At 38.7% G+C, this 17,577-nt stretch overlaps 1 long non-coding RNA gene across 1 annotated transcript in view; it reads left to right on the top strand.

Annotated features, from left to right (window-relative positions):
* Window positions 1-206: 206 nt before the first annotated feature.
* Window positions 207-17,577, top strand: part of LOC120541176 — a 94,874-nt gene continuing 77,503 nt past the window's right edge. The window contains exon 1 of the long non-coding RNA XR_005635957.1: window positions 207-339. This is a non-coding gene — a long non-coding RNA (uncharacterized LOC120541176). The remainder of the gene's footprint in view (window positions 340-17,577) is intronic.

Here is a 17,577-nt window from a genome sequence, read left to right as displayed (position 1 = left end):
ATAAAGAAAGAAGTCAAACTTATACTTAACTGTTGTACTACTTCTATTGATGACATTTCTAAAGCTACTCGTCTCTCTCATGCAGTCTGTTTGCCATCTTATCTACTGGGCAGCCTCCTATCTGCCGTAAGCCCTCTTGTCAGTATTGAACAATAACCTGACTACATGATCTTTATGTTACATTTTCAGAAGACTGGATGGTTAATTTCTGCCCATATCGCCTGCTTACTAACCTGCAGGATTTTGAAGAGAGACCAGCAGGAACTTTTTGGCTGTTGTGACTAGTGGCAGCAAGAATACTTGCATATGCATGAATGCTCTCCTACCCTTGCAAAAATGGTAAGAAACATAACTAAAATGATAAAACTCTAAAGCATCGCTGTATTTTGAAATCTGAAGAAATGTTTTAGGCATTTAGTTATTATTGATATTTGAATGTATCATTTATATTAGTAAATTCATTCATTGACTCGTTCCAGTATGTTACATACTGTTTTGTCTTTGTAGAGTATTATATTGCTCTACTTTCCCTTTAGTATTATTAAGAGATAGATAGATATAGGGTGGTCCAGATCTAATTATGCAATTTTCATTACGCTATAACTTATTAAGTTTATTACATAGAAAATCGCCCGAAAAATCGCAGATCATCGAGAAGTGTGCGAACTGACAACATGAAGAATCATCTTCATGCCGAACTGGAATCGTCCCCGCATAAATCAAAGTCATCCAGATGATCTGGATCTGCATAATTAGACCATAATATCTAGACCACCCTGTAGATAGATACTTTATTAATCCCAAGGGGAAATTCACATACTCCAGCAGCAGCATACTGATAAAAAAAAAAGTTAAATTAAAGAGTGTTAAAAATGCAGGTAAAACAGACAATAACTTTGTATAATGTTAATGTTTACCCCCTGTGTGGAATTGAAGAGCCGCATAGTGTGGGGGAGGAATGGTCTCCTCAGTCTGTCAGTGGAGCAGGACGGTGACAGCAGTCTGTCGCTGAAGCTGCTTCTCTGTCTGGAGATGATCCTGTTCAGTGGATGCAGTGGATTCTCCATGACTGACAGGAGTCTGCTCAGCGTCCGTCGCTCTGCCACGGATGTCAAACTGTTCAGCTCCGTGCCTACAATAGAACCTGCCTTTCTCGCCAGTTTGTCCAGGCGTGAGGCATCCTTCTTCTTTATGCTGCCTCCCCAGCACACCACCACGTAGAAAAGGGCGCTCACCACAACCATCTGATAGAACATCTGCAGCATCATATTGCAGATGTTGAAGGACGCCAGTCTTCTAAGGAAGTATAATCGGCTCTGTCCACTCTTGCACAGAGCATCAGTATTGGCAGTCCAGTCCAGTTTATCATCCAGCTGCACTCCTAGGTATTTATAGGTCTGTACCCTCTACACACAGTCACCTCTGATAATCACAGGGTCCAGGAGGGGCCTGGGTCTCCTAAAATCCACTACCAGCTCCTTGGTTTTTCTGGTGTTCAGGTGTAAGTGATTAGGTTCCTATACTCCTCCATATGTAGCCTTTGTCAGAATGCCTCAGATCTCACAGACTTACCACTGTTCATAAGGTATTGTAGTATATAACCTCTCCCCACCTTCCCTTCTACATTTATAACCTCAGGCAGTTAGGTGTAGTAAAAGACAAGCAGGAGTTAAGTTACAATTTGAATAATGTATTATTGATAATATTCAAAAATAATAACAATATGCAAAGTACATTTGAATATAGGCAACCATACAACCTGATAAATGGTGATGTGTAGTTTTAGGCGGCACACAGACTTCTTAGTTACTTAAAATGTCTCTAGTTAAGGCATCATTTTGTGTTCAGCTATCTTCAGAGCAGTCTGCATGCCTGTCTCAATATGGTTGCCGAGCTGTGCTCTTCATTGTGTTGTCCTTTTCAGTTCATGGTGTGAGATGGTCTTCATCACTTTGGTAAGAGAGTGAGCTAGGTAAAGCTAGCAAGTTTATAGGTTTTCTGTCCAACCCCTACAGCCAATAGGGCGTCATAGTAGTTAAAAGCTTTTGATACAAGCCATTTCCAAACAGCCATACTTCAGACCAATGGGGGGACAGAACACCTTCACACCTGCCTTCCAAACCATATTTTAAGGTAAAGCTTGAAAGTTAGGCAGCCTGGCTTTCCTATGGTGGTTGAGAGACTTCAGAGGAACATTTATGAAACTTGTTTGAGTCACTTCCCCCAAACCCTGTCATAAAATTCAAAGAGACCCATTTGTAAAAGGGGGGTAAACATGAATGCTTCTCACTAATGTAACACTAATATTACATTCCTTTGCCTAAGTTACAAATAAAGACATACAAAATATTTTATATGCAAAATGTCACATCACAACGCATACTGTATATTTGTGGTAGTCAATTTTATACACAATTACATTAATATCAGCAGTGAATGAAGACAATAGCAAAAGGAAGCACACATACACAGATTTACAGCTATGCTGAAATTATTACACAAACTCAAGTCCACACTGTACAGTTCATTCAGCTGTGTTTTTTCTGAAGACACTTATTCCATTTCAGTGTCAGACCCTATTCCAGTAGTAAGGTGAGAGCTAATGGTGGAAGGGATGTTATTTCATTCTAATGTACTCTCATGTTGACATTTGCTCTCCCTCACAAGCAGCCAATGTATGGTTGACATTTTGCCAACCTGCACATCTTTGAGGTTCGGGAAGAATTCGGCGGACCCAAGGAAACGTCGGATGGACATGGGGAAAATAAACATAATCAACAAGCACAGTTTGCAGCCTGTAATTTCATCCAATGTCTTTAGAATTGCAAAACAGCAGTGCTGACCACTGTGCCAAGTAAACTTAATTAAATAAAAAAAAAAATTCAAACTCAATCTTGGAAAGGCATCTTGAAATTACTTAAAAGCCTTATATTCCAGACAGACCTTTTCTGAACAGGGAGTAACTCTCTTTAATATTGGGATCAATTACAGATAAAAGATCCATTTTTTAAAACTGGAAGATTTTGCTCAATTGACATATTGCACCAGTGATATTCTGAGAGTCTGTTGTACTTTTTATAATTTCCTAAATTCAGATCCACTAGTCTACTCACAGCAGATATACAGTGATTCCTTTCTGTAGGGTACCTGGAACTTACCATTGGATTGTTTCAAATTATCCAGAACACCGTACTATAGCTAGTTTGGTCTGCAACCTCTCATTACACTAACCCAGGGGTGGGCAATGGCAGTCCTGGAGAGCCCCAGTGGCTGCTGGTTTTTGTTCCAACCCAGTTTCTTAATGAGAAGTCAATTATTGCTGATGAAGCACTTATTGCTTAAATGACATTTTGATCCTTCATTATAGTGGTCTCACTTGTTAAAGTTCCCCACCCTTAATTGCTTATTTCAATCTTAAACAGCTGCTTTCTGTATTTAATAGCTCCATATTAGCAATAAGATGTAAATGACAAAGCAGTCAGTAGTTCTCCATCCAGCTTGTTTCCATTTACATGTGTGTGTGTTCATCATGTAATGTTTGGTTTAATAAAACAATAGAAAATGCAACAGACTGAAAATTATCCATTTTAGGCTTCAAACCATTTGAATGACATCGTTGGAAAGGAAAAAAATCTACAATATAAGAGCCTTACATTGCAGACTAACAAGCCATAAAATAAAATAAGGTCTGACATTGGCAAGGATTGGTTTCTATTGAAGCAGTTGGGTTGGAATGAAAACCTGCAGCCACTGCGGCTCTCCAGGACTCCCACTTCCCACCCCTGCACTAGCCTATCACACGTATCCTCTGCAGTGGAGACCAGTTGTTTTGTGGAACAATTTCAAACCCAGGTTTTCCCTTATTGAGCTATTAATGATTGGAACTCTGTATTTCCAAAGACTGGTGTTACAACATATGCACTAGCAATATGCCTCTCTGTCTACAATAAGTCTCCAGCGAGTGTATAATGAAGACATTTATAAGTGACAACAACTCTGTTCTTTGCTAATTCCCAAACCCTGTTTTGAAAAATACTAAAGATCAACCTTTTCAGATGGGGTTTAGCCTTTGAAATGTGACATTTGGACGCCTCCTACACCATCTGCTAAGATTGTCAGTTTCCTTGCCTTTAATCTAGTGAAGAACTTCAGATGTCATTTCTTGTATTTTACACATTTTTTTACAGTCCAACTTGTGAAATACCACATCAACTATTGCTTTCTGAATAAATTAGCATTGCGCATGTGTGGTGTACTGCTTGAATAACTCAATTTGTATTTACTGTGTACCCTTTTGATTTGTAGTTTACTTTGGAAAGCAAGATTTGCATGTAATAATACACAAATGTAATTGCTGCAAGTAGATGCTGCTCTTAAAGTAAAGTAAAATGCACCATTTAATCTTTAATCTCTCAAAATGATTGAGATTTATCCTAGTATAAATATTTGTTTATGATATTTAAGTACAATTTACATCTAGGAGTATGCCATTATTGGTAGTAGTTATCAACAGAAGTACAGCTTGGTGGCATAATTTAAGCTTCCACAAAAATATGCTAAAATATTACTATTTTTCCCTTTAGTAACAAAGTAGCTCTTACTTTTCTAAAATAGCAGCAAACAAAATGAAACACGGCTAGCTAGAAAGCCTTGGCATCAAAGTAATTTATGAAACTAGATTTCAAACTGGTTATGAGGCCATAAAGAGTACAAATATGGGAACAAAGCTTCACATGGAGTGAGGTCATCGGTGGAGCCCATCAGGGATCTGTGCTTACTCTTTGTAAATAATATTAATTTACAGTAGTTGATTGAATAACACCAAGGATGGTAAATATTGGAGATAACATAAGAAAGTCTGAAAACCTAGATAGACTTAAAAATGCATATTATTTTAGAGAATTGCAAAAGTGGGAAAGGAATGATAAAAAGAAAGAGTTTATGGGTTTAAGTTGACTCAACATTTTTATCATCCAGGCAATGTGCAAAAGCAATTGAAAAGACAAATGATGGTTGGTGGTTTTCCAGTTTAATTACTAGATTGACTAGTGGCCGCATTCAAAGAGGGTATTGGAGTAAATATTTTTAGAGCCAGATTCATTCCCGATGCCTTTATTCACCCTTAAGCACTGTTGGATGTAAATCAAGGGGCGTTATGTTCGGACTGCTAATGCTATGGAGTGTTGTGTGCAATTCTGGTCATAGCTCTGCAAAAAGACATAGTAGCACTAAAAGATGTGTGGAGAGGACCTACCAAGTGCATTTCTGGTTTAAAGGGCATGGACTACTCTGGCAGGCAAAGGGAAAATATATTTAGCTTTGGAGTCGATCCAGAAAAAATATTTCAGTTCATTAGTGAGTTATATCCTCAAGAACACTGTTGGAGGTTAAGGGGAAGTGCAATCAAGATGAAATTTGCAAGACATTTATTCACTCGAAGCATTGTTAGACTCTGAAACAAGTTATTATAAGTAATGTGGTTGAAGTTGAAACTAACATTTAAAAAAATATCTCGCTGAGACAGAGGGACGACTTGGCTCTTAACGGACCAAATGTAGCTGATGGCTGAACGGTCTTGTCCTCTTTAGCAGACTTGTCATGTTTAATATCCATTGAAATAATGTCAACTGCAATACATTTAAAAGGTTTTATATTATTATTCAAAATCATTAATAACACTTTAGTTTAGGTACTGCAGAAATGCATCTATTCTCATGTACGCTTATGTAATAAGACCCTAACAAAGTCTTCTTTTGGTCTTCGTATCACTTACAGAATGTCAGTAGATAGGTTATTCGTCTGTGTGCAGTGTGGCATACTGTACTGAAATATGAAGGATTCACAGGTCTTATACTAAATGTGTAATACAGAGAAAGACGTGTCTCAGTTAAGCCACCTCAGACCACTGCAAAGTGAAGTTTTGTTAGTGGGTCACATTGGTCCTCCTGGACCCCGTGATCATCAGAGGAGACTGTGTGCAGAGGATACAGACCTATAAATACCTGGGAGTGCAGCTGGATGATAAATTGGACTGGACTGCCAATACTGATGCTCTGTGTAAGAGAGGACAGAGCCGAGTATACTTCACTAGAAGGCTGGCGTCCTTCAACATCTGCAATAAGAAGTTGCTGAGCAGGCTCCTGTCAATCATGGAGAATCCACGGCATCCACTGAACAGGATCATCTCCAGAGACAGACTGCTGTCACCATCCTGCTCCACTGACAGACTGAGGAGACCCCACACTATGTGACTCTTCAATTCCACCTGGGGGGATAAACGTTAATATTATGCAGTTATTGTCTGTTTTACCTTTTGTCTGCATTTGTATCACTTTTTAATTTAATATTATCTATCTATCTATCTATCTATCTATCTATCTATCTATCTATCTATCTATCTATCTATCTATCTATCTATCTATCTATCTATCTATCTATCTATCTATCTATCTATCTATCTAAACAGTTTACTGATGCTTTGTAATTGTTCCAAAGACCCAAAGAAGTGCATGTTAAGGTCTTGTTACATAAGAGTAAGTGAAGAATAGATGCCTTTTTGCAGTAGCTAAAGTGTTACCAAATTATTTGTTATTTTAGATTTCACCCTTATATGATAAACACCATCCTAAGGCACTTTACACATTGATTATGGAAAAATTGTTTTAATTATTTTCTAATAATTTATTTATTTATTTTTTTACAAGTTAACTGAAGTGACACTGTCCTTGACACAAAGGAAGCTAGTGTCCAGGGATGTATTTCCACCATTGTTGTTTATAGTCCAATCCCCTGTGGCATGCGGCTGGGGGTGGTACCCAGCCGGGACGCCCAGGAGGACCGGAGGAGGGCTTGTGCCTCCTCCAGACCACGAGGGGGTGACCACCCTGGTTGTGTTGGGGGCCACGGGAAAGGGGCTTGGAAGCCCAACCCTGTAGGAGCCCGTGGTCACCGCCAGAGGGGCCCCAATACCTTGGGAGCCCTGGACATCAGCACTTCCGCCACACCAGGAAGTGCTGGGGGGATGAGGATCAGGGACACCCGGAGGGCTTCTGGCTACACAGCTGGTGCTTCCGCCACATGGGGGTGTGTCGGCGGAGTCTCCTCAGGAAGCACCTGAAGCCCATCCGGGGGTGCATAAAAGGGGCCGCCTCCCTCCATTCGATGGGTGGAGTCAGGTGGAAGTGGACGGAGCTCGGAGGAGAGGAGTGGAGGCGGTCTGAAGACAGTGAAGAGGCATTGTGTTGGCCAGGACTTGAAGGGGTGATTGGTGCTGAGGGACTGGGAGTGTGCACTTACGACTTGTAATTAATAGATTGTAAATAAACGGGTGTGGTGAAACAGCATGTCTGCCTGTCTGTGTCCGGGCTGTACCCCACACCCCTTAGCCAGCAGGTTTTCAAGTCCTGATGTAAAATGGCTGAGAAATGATTGCTGCTGGTAATCTGGAGCTGAAAATGTATATCGGAGAAAAACCCACAAAATGTATGCCGATGTGAGGTTGTATATTAATGATTATGATTATATATAATATGAGGGATCAGTTCTCAGAAATTAATTATGCTTTGTTGTAGTTTCTTTTATTATTATTATTATTATTATTATTATTATTATTATTACCAACACCAATGAGAATGACATTTAAAAATATTAATTATGTTATCATTACTTCTCCATATGTATTGAAAAGTAGCTTATTTAAAGCTGTGTAGCTCAAGTTGAACTCATATGGGTTGTAATGACATAAGAAAATGACAGGGAAGGTATTAAAGTCCTGAAACACCACCTGGTAAACCTGTTTATTAGCCTCAAGTTGTCTGAAAGGCTGAAAACAGAAACAAATGTTAGCAGCCATCAAGAGGTCCTTTTTCTGGTCTGCCAGTCTTTGTGAGTGATTACTACTTCCTGTTTTTTGTTGGTTTTTATAACAGAAGAGCCAGAAGAGAAGGTGCAGGAGGTGGTGTCAGACTTGTTTGTCTGCTGTGTCATCTGGGCTATGGGTAAAGCACTGGTATGTCATCTCCAAATCCTTCCCCTGATGTACCCGTGAAGTTCTTCATGGTAAGGGAAGGACCTTCTCAATGTGTTTGACTTCGCCTTCCTTTAGCTCTGTCCTAGGGATCAGAGCAAGTCGAGCTTCAAGATTGTCGGTCCAAGAGAGAGCATCTGCGTTTACATGCAAAATTCCCCTTCTATGGGCCTCCGTGAACTAAAAGTATTGTAGATCCGGGAACCATCCAGCAACCTGGGAGTGCACTTCATTCTGTGCCACCATCCACTAAAAGGGTGGTGACAAGGGTGAATTCCCATTCCAAAAGCTAATACTTGCAGTGATTGACAGCTCACTTGATGGCAGTATACCTCTTCTCTAAGTATATCATGATCAGGCTCAAATATTGACTAAGCTACTTAGAACGACCGTTAGGGTGCAGTTGAATGAATCAATCTGGGGAATAAGAGGAGAGGAAACATTAGGGTTCTTTAGTACTAGATGTGAAGTCAAAACAGTTTTTGAGTCATAAAATGCCATTTCAGCTTTAGAACTCTATTCCACATTAAAAGATATGTATAGTTATATTGTATAGCATCTGTACAAGCATTGCATGTGTGGCAGGCGGCCGGGTTCCATGCATATGTTCCGGGAGAGCAACCATGGGCAACTCAATACCTCCCCCGGGACGGTTGGTGGCAGCCTCCCTGGCCGGCGGTGATGCCTCAACCTCCCGCAGGGCTTCATGGGAGATGGAGTCCTCAACAGACCAGTTGGGAGTTGGGGTGGCTGCCAGGGGGTGCTGCATGGATTCCACAGCCCAGCTGGACAACTCTTCAGCCCAACTTAGAGGTGCAATTGGAACCAGGTGGTCAAGCACCTGGAACGCTTCCGGGTGGGCTTTAAAAGGGGCCAGCCATTATTACTTAGTGGCCAGAGTCGGGAGGAGAGGATGAAGCTTCAAGGGAGGAGTGGTGGTGCCAGAAGGGCGAGTTACTTGGTGGTTTGTTGTGGTTACTGTGCTTAATTGGGACTTTGTTATGCCTGTGGGGTTCACTGGGAAGATGTGCCCCACAGGTGAAGAAAAATAAAAGTCTGCGTCTTTTTACACGTGCCTCAGTGTGAGTCTGTGCCGGGTGGGGCGCCTCTGTAGCGCCTTATTTCACACATGGTAATGAATTTTTCTGTGTTTTCATAGTTATAAACAAGGTTGAATTTTCTAAGAAAATAGCTGCAAAATGCAGGTCAGAAAATGGATTGATGAATTGGATATTTAAATAAATATTTCCTTATTATACTACGTACAGTAATTTATTTAGTCATTTTCTGTCTGAAACCTCCTAACGTAAAGCTCTTATTCCATTTAAAACTGCTGTTTTAAAATGGCAGTCCTTGATTTCAGCTATAACAAACACAAATGTGGTACAACATTCACACTTCACAGAGTGACTGAGCCCGAATCTGAACCTAGATCCACTCTGAAATTGTGAGGTAGTAATATTAAACATTGCACCACTTTCTCAGAACACTCATTGTTTAAGATATCAGGTGCCTTTTTTTTACTTCTACTCATTAAAGAAAGAGATTAATCATCATAAGATTTATTTACATTACGGTATCATTAAGCGATATCCAAAGGTGTATAATTTCCTAAAGGGGTAGTAACTACAAACTTGGTTTTTCTTCTCATTTCAATATGACATCCTTGCATGTTTTTGGGCTTAACACCTTGTATCAGGTATAGGGAGTAGGGAAAATAGATGGAAGTATTACACAGTGTACTAAAACATTCTTCCAGGAATGCTAGTACAAATCCTTAACAGGACTTTATAGTCTTAATATAATTTTAGATGCACACTGCAGATCTCATGTTATATTATCCTTACAGCTAGAAAAAAGAAAGTAGGTGAGACCGAAGCAATACTTTCCTACAGCACTTAAAGCATGTTGTATAGTGAAATCTTAGTCCTAGTTCTAGCAAATGAAGATTTCTGTCATGAAAAGCCACAAAAGAGTTAATTACTTTACAAAACTGATTTGTGATAAGCCATTCAGCTTACAGAGGGGAGGAGGGAAACCTTTATGTTTGTGCTTTTGCTGGCCATGTTTGGTCAAAAGAAGGCAAAAGCACTTCCCTGTGCTGGAGGCTGGCTGGATAGCTCTCAGTTCCAAAATCATTTCTTCTTCAAACCTTCCCAAAAGTGGCAGAAACTGCCAAGATGAGTTTATATTAGAGAGGCTTTTGCTCTCGCCCTGGCTGTCCCACATTTGACAGCTTAACACACCCCATTTATAAATAATTTGCCAATGGCCGACATCTTTGGGATGTTACCCAGGCTCCCAGTATGCTAATGGATGGCTGTTTAAACAGACACAGAAAAAAAAATGGAATATGAAATAATGACACTTTCATTGTTAACCCATGAAAGGTGTTTTTAAAGGGAAAGTTTTAATTTTCTTTTTGAAATTATTTAAGAATATCCTCATGGAGCCCAAGGCTGTTCTGCTAATACACAAGTATGTATTTCTTTGAAAAAATACAGACCGTCTTTCAGGTTTTGTGTACTTTTTAAATTGAATGTTGTAAGAACCTTAATTAGATCCTAATAAGGCCATACATTATGTCTCTTTAAAGAGCATTTAGATTTAGTAGTCAGTGGATTCCCCATAGCTTCAGTGACTTTAGCTTAACTCTTCCAGTAACTGTGGATGAGTCACAATACATTTGAAGAAATGTTGACCTTTTTTTCTTCAATGGCAAACTGCCTCAACAAATCTAACATTCAGCTTGTTTCTAGAATGAGCTTTTTGTTTCAGGTCCTCATTTGACATTTCTCTGAAGGTCCATTGTAGATTTCAGTATTACATTTCTTCTTCTTCAGCCATTCTATAGTAGACATTTTATGTTAGGATCATTGTTATAGTGATAGATGCAACTGTACTTCAGCTGACTGTTATTTCAGTGGAAAATTGTATGATACAAAGCAGAGTTCATGATTAATTCAGTGACAGAGGCAGCAGACCATCCTCTGACTAGGACAATTTTGTTCCAAATAGCCCATAAACTTCTTTTTTTTTTTACTCTTCTGTCTATTAAACATTCCTCCTCAGGTCCTTAGGGTTACACACTTGATTTTCGGCATATTAGAAATGAATCTAAGTGATCTTCACACTGCTAATTGCTACTCTGATTACATAATAGTACTGGCATGACCATTGGATTCTTACAGGTTGTTCTGAGGCTCACATTGGATGACGGTGTACTCCTGTGTTGGACTGATTTTGATAGGCAATCAATATCTATCAAGATCAACCATCTACTGGAAAGAAGGGTTGAGAAATGAATAATTTCCTTTGATTGCATTGTATCAGTTAACAGATGAAGAAAAATATTCTTTAAACTTGCATTTCTATATTTTGAAAATGTAAATGTAAATTATTTATGGGACACAACATTCACATGACCAGGCAATATTGTCAGATTGTTGGATAGTGTGTAGTTACTGAATGGTATGGAAATGAGAAAGGCACTCCAGTGCAAACAATAAATGAATAGTGAAAAAAAAATAGGTAAGTAAGGGAACAAATAAATTGGCTGACAAAATGAAATCAAAAGGGTTAGAGCAGGGGTCTCCAACTCCAGTCCTGGAGAGCTACTGTGGCTGCAAGTTTTCGTTCTACCTCTTTTCTTAATTAGTGACCAGTTTTTGCTGCTAATGAACTATTTCCCTTTATTTTAATTGACTTTTGTTGAGACTCTGACCGCTGAATTGATTCTTGTTTCCTTCAACGGCACTTAAACATAAATTTGAGGTGAAGTGAGCCAACTGATGACCAACTAAGTTGGGGCCTCAAACTCCAATCAGCTTCACTCCATTCAGTTTCTTAATTTGAAGCCAATTCTCGTTGTTAATTAAACCCAATATTTAATTCCATGGCCCCCATTCTACCATGGCAGACATTTCCAAAACTGTCGATTTTCTGTTTTAAGAGTCTGTCAAAATGTGTTGTGGACCTGAGCAGATCAACATTACTGAGGCCTTTACCTTTCTTTATTTTCAGTTATTGTGTGATGGACGCAGGTTGTTGTTTATGTGTTGGTTAATTTTGTGTCTTAATATCCTTTGGTTGCTAATTAAGGAAGGGAGGACCCGGGAAGCGAACTCAGGTCTCCTTATTGTGAGGCATCATTAGTAAAGTGCCTTCTCATTATGAACTGATATGGCATTTTCAGAAGATTTAGAATGTGTACATGGCTGTGTATTGGTTGAGGTTCCATTCCTACTGACGACCCATAGTGCGATCCTAAGTCATTTGCTCGACCTGTAAAGGTTTCACTTACAGAAAAATGAAAGTAAATACAATATGAATGAATATTTACTGTAGTTAGTAAATTCCAATGAAAAATCAGATGCAAATATAAAGCACGATAACAAAGAAATAACTATATATATATATATATATATATGTATATATATATATGTATATATATGTGTATATATATATATATGTATGTGCAGCTTCAAGGTGGAATTTACATGTTGCAGCTTCCTTGGTAAATTATCTGTAATAATGGATAACAGCTCACGGAGTGCTTTTCAGGCACGCTAAGTTTAAGTCCTTCCACCAATATCTTAATGTTTGGAATATTCTTAAATTTATCATTTATTTTTCCTTGGCCATCCTAAAGCAGAATTTCTTTTGTATTTTGGATCTACGCACTGTTGCATGCCTCAACTCAACTACAACCTCATTTCACATACAGATAGCCTGAAATTGTAATGAAGAATAATTTCAAACAGAGAAAAGTCCATCATTCTCTTGAGGACAGCAAGTTGTACAGGACCATCCTGAAAGCAGGACACTATCAATACCATACTTGACTGTTAGAATAAGGTTCTTACATTTTGAATGTAGTATTATTTTTTCATCATAGTTAGGCCAATGACAGCAAAACATTCACCTTTTGACCAGCGTCCATAAACCGCTGTTCTAGGACTCTTGAGGACTGGCCAATCCCAGGGATGCTGCTTAAGCCAAGGTAGTCTGAGATTTCTTGTGATTTTATAAAAAATGTACACTTTGCTCTTAGAGAGATTTGTGCAGGAGAGCCAATGTTTGGAAGACTACTTTTCTGGACTTCATGCATATGGACAATGCATCTGTAATTATGGTGTAGTGGAGCCCCGGAGCCTAAGACGTGACTTTGTAATGGTTTTCAAATTCTTGAACATTAAAAACTGTTTTCCAGAGGCTTTGGGAACCTCTTTTGATAATGGTACAATGTGCCTCGAAAACTCTGTGCTAACTGTTTCACCCAATATTGGCCAAAGTTAGTTGGATTGACATCAAGAGTTACTGACCCAAATAAGGCCCTATTATTAATTTAAGGCCAGGATCCTAATTATCCTTTTTATTGAGTTGAGTTAATTATACATTTTTCTTATCACAAAACTTCATAATATATTTGATTATCTTATGCATCAACCAAAATAAATTCAGGTGATTACAAACCATGAAAAACTGCACCAGATTTACTATGAAAAACATGCAATAATGCAGAAAATCAGAATGAGGATAAATTCTTTCTCCTAGCACTGTAAGAGAAACAACTCATATTTTATCTGTTGATCTGTATCACATCTTTAATATGTCATAAAAAAGATGTACCTTATATTCTGTAAATTATCAATTGTATCTCACCATGCTCCTGCAGATTCAGTGCCATAAAGTTAGGAATTTACTTCCAAATACTGTCACTGCAATCATGGGATATTGTTTTCCTATGATCTTAGTGAGAAATTCTTGAACTTAATGTTTACAGGAATTATATTATAGTATTAATTACAGGAAGCCTAATAAAACTGTTGTTTTAAAAATCTGAGAAAATGTGTCAAGTGTTACTCAGTTCTTAAACTTTTTATCTGTACCTTAAATGTTTCAGATGGGCTACCAAAGATTTGCTAATTGGATGAGGCTGTAAGAGGAAATTGAGTTTACAAAGATGGGACCATGTAATCCTGAATTACATATTGGTCACATTCATACTTAAATTTCAAATAAGATGTGGTGTACAGTGCATGTAAAAAAGACACCCTGAAGTGTAGTATAAACACACTATCATAGTGCATCACTGCAGAACAAGGATGACCTATGAGTCTATGAGCATGGGAAAGGTACTATATAAATAAAATGTATTATTTTTATTATTATTATTATGTCTGACAAATCCAATATTTCCTAGTAGTAACTAGTAGCTATCATGAAATACCTATGAATGTTTGCCCTGAATTATTGATATCAACTCTCACCATAGTTAAATATTTCACAACACAAGCCGCTGTTAATCTGCATTTAGGCAATGCAGAGTTAGTCTCATGGAATTATGTATCTCCTTTGTTACCAGTATCTAGTTGTACCCTTATAATACTTGACTGCTAAATGTTTATAAAATAAAAATGACTGTCGTATCTTTTTGTTTGAGTCTGTCCAGTCACAGGCATCAAGCCATTGTCTTTACTTCTTGGAACCCAAGAAATAATGCTGTGATTATCTAACCATTTATCTTGTGAAATAGATATACAATACTGTGATTTAAAGTAAATGCCTGACAACACATCCAAAAAATGTGTGTGAACAGATGGCTTCCAGAAGTTGTAACTGCACTACATATCAAAACATTTTAAAAATATGTTTTCTGTCGGTGGAATTGCCTTGCCAGCCGGGCAACCTGTCACACAATGTTAAGAATGAACAAACCTGAGAAAAATTGCTTCCTGCACATTCAGTTTATTCCAGAAGGTGAGGCTGCTTCCATACGGATTATTCAAAGATTCAAAACAACACATTTTAGATACCACCAGAGACAATCTAAAAGGGAGAAAAAAGACAACTTGACTTAACTTACAATTTTTATTTTTTATTTGAAACATTGAAGCAAGGCACAAGGAGGCATAGTAGTTAGTGACGCTGTATTCAATTCCCAGCTTATCCTTGTCTGTTTCTTCAGGGTTTTACAGCATTTTCCCACCAGACAAGTGTTTGCTTGTTTAATGAGTGACTCTAGCTTGGTCCTGAATGGATGTAGTTAGGTTTGTGTATGGCCATGACTTGGATTAAGCTGGCATTACCAGTCGTGGCTGATGGGAAGCTCCTGTCTCCTGACAATCCTATAATGGAATAATTGGGTTATGAAAATCAGTAAATACATAAATAAGGAAGAGGGCTGTATGTGATAGCGTGAGGTGGTGGAGGGTGGTGAGGTAAAGATAACCCATTTATATCATCCACTCTAGAATTAAGCACTACTTCATCAGTTAAGTGAAATGACTGCAGCCTCAAGTGGTAAAGAAAAAAAATCTCACGTGAGGAATCCTGAGTTTAAAGATGCATTTAATCACCTTTATATAAGAGGAAAGGATGTACAAATAACAAAAGGGATTTAGAAGATAAATAGTTTTATATTATATTATACTGTAAAACTATTACATTTACTTAGTATTCAATATTAAAATGCATAGTGCAAGATCAATGCATTTGCTACTACAAAGCTTTTTTCTCAATTCATTGTACTATTTTTTTTTTTAATCAACAATTGTTTTAAAAGTTATGAATGAAAACATAGCCACCAGCTGCCAGGGAGGAACAGTGGCAGCTATTCCAAGTTATTTCTAAAACACAGCATGTTTTAATTAACATTTTTTTGTGATGAATGTTATCATAAGAAAGCAATGCTGGACCTGACTGCTTTGGCAAATGTGGTGCAGAAGGAATACCAGCACAAATTCCAGGTTTAGAAATGTAGCTTTGAAAACATTTCGTTGCCATCAGGGCCAGCCTGCATTTGGAAACGTGTTTCCTGATGTGGACATAGTGAGACCCTTTCTCCTCTGTAGCAGGTTTCTTCATATTTCAGGGATCAAGAAGACTTCATCTGTTGTGAGACTGGACCACCATGAGAAAGTGCATTCCCGGAGATATTTTACCCTTTAGCCAGTTAGGACATAGGATTTAATTGTGACCTTATAAAATGGGTAATTAACATGGGGAGCACTGTCTCACACTGTTAGGGTGTTAAATGAACTCCATGGTCAAACTATACAACAACAGCATTAATGCTCAATGGACCATAAAGGGAGTGAGTACAGAGGGAATATTCCAAAAGAAAGTCATTTGGGCATAGAGACAGCAAATCAGGGGGCTTACAGTGCCACACAAACACAATCCAAACAGCTAGGTTAAATCTTGCTATTGATCAGAAAAGGAAACTTATGCACCTAAATCTGACTTCGGTCCTGACTGTGAATCTCTTGGAGCCAGCAGTGGTCTTCCATTTTTGGCAAGCATTTAAGAAAAGCATCCTTCCCTTTTCCAAATCCTGCTTTTCTACTGAAGGCTTGTGAAGCGCAGGACTAGGAAAGGCATCACGTTCAAGGCAGGAACCAACTCTTATCTGGAAGCCAGTCCTTCCCAAAATACATTCTTACTGGGCTACTGCTCTAAATGTAGAAGTAGTAGTAATATTTCCACATGTACAGAGTACAGTTACATTTTTACTTGTTATTGTCCTTCGTACCAACAGGAAACCCCTTCTGGTACTTAGAGAGTACACCCAAACTCCATACACACATCAACCAGACCAATAACTGAACCCAGGCCCATTAATAGATATAGGATTATGCTAATGTATTGGGTTATACTGGCCAGACCACTCTGAGGTGGTCTGGCTTTCCATCCAGGGCTGATCCTTACTGTGGCGCTGATAGACCTCTGACTCCCTGTGGACTTATTAAACAACCACTACAGTAGGCTCCACCATCACTGTAAGGACACAAATCATAGGCGTTTTGCTGGTTTGTTTCCATGTTGTCTAAAACATCTGAAGAGAACTTGAAAGAAATTCTTGTTTATAACTGTATATGTCAGAATGGGCCACATTGCTACCTTTTGCTGGTATTTGTATATAATGGGGTGCCAGATTGTAAAACACAAGGTTCATGATTTACTTCTTGACACTGGTTATATGCCCAGCCCTGGTAGCATTTTCTGAGGTACTTATATTACATCACAGAGGTGTATAACTGTGGTGGAAACCCACACCCATAAAGAGAACATGCCTCTCCACACAAACAGTACACTGATCCTGAAATCGCACCCCACTCTTGCAAGCTGTGAGGCAATAGCAGGAACCACAATGCTAAAATCTCCAAAAGTCATATACAGCATTCACACAGTGGTCACTCTCTTAATGCAAACCTCTCAATCTATACAGCACCCTGACATGGTCAAGGTGATTCGTTTTTGTTTGACCAGATATTAGGATTCCCAAGATTCCTGATCTAAGAAACTGGAGTCATTATTGGTGTCAGATAAAGCGGTTTTAGATGGCTGACCTTCTGGGACTTTCATGCCCACAGTCTCTAAGATTTGCCTGAGAATGGTGCAATAAACAGATGACCATCCAGTCAGTGGCAGGTGTATTAATGAGAAAGATCAGTAGAGAATGGTCTTTTTCCACAGACCAAGTATTGTGATGGAGAGTAGGACTTTAGGGACCTTCAGATATGGACTTGATGTCATTTTGGACAATC

The sequence above is a fragment of the Polypterus senegalus genome, chromosome 12, assembly GCF_016835505.1.
Source record: "Polypterus senegalus isolate Bchr_013 chromosome 12, ASM1683550v1, whole genome shotgun sequence".
NCBI classification, from domain to species: domain Eukaryota; kingdom Metazoa; phylum Chordata; class Cladistia; order Polypteriformes; family Polypteridae; genus Polypterus; species Polypterus senegalus.
Note: the sequence above shows the minus strand (reverse complement) of the source record. Positions and strands in the feature narration are given on the sequence as shown.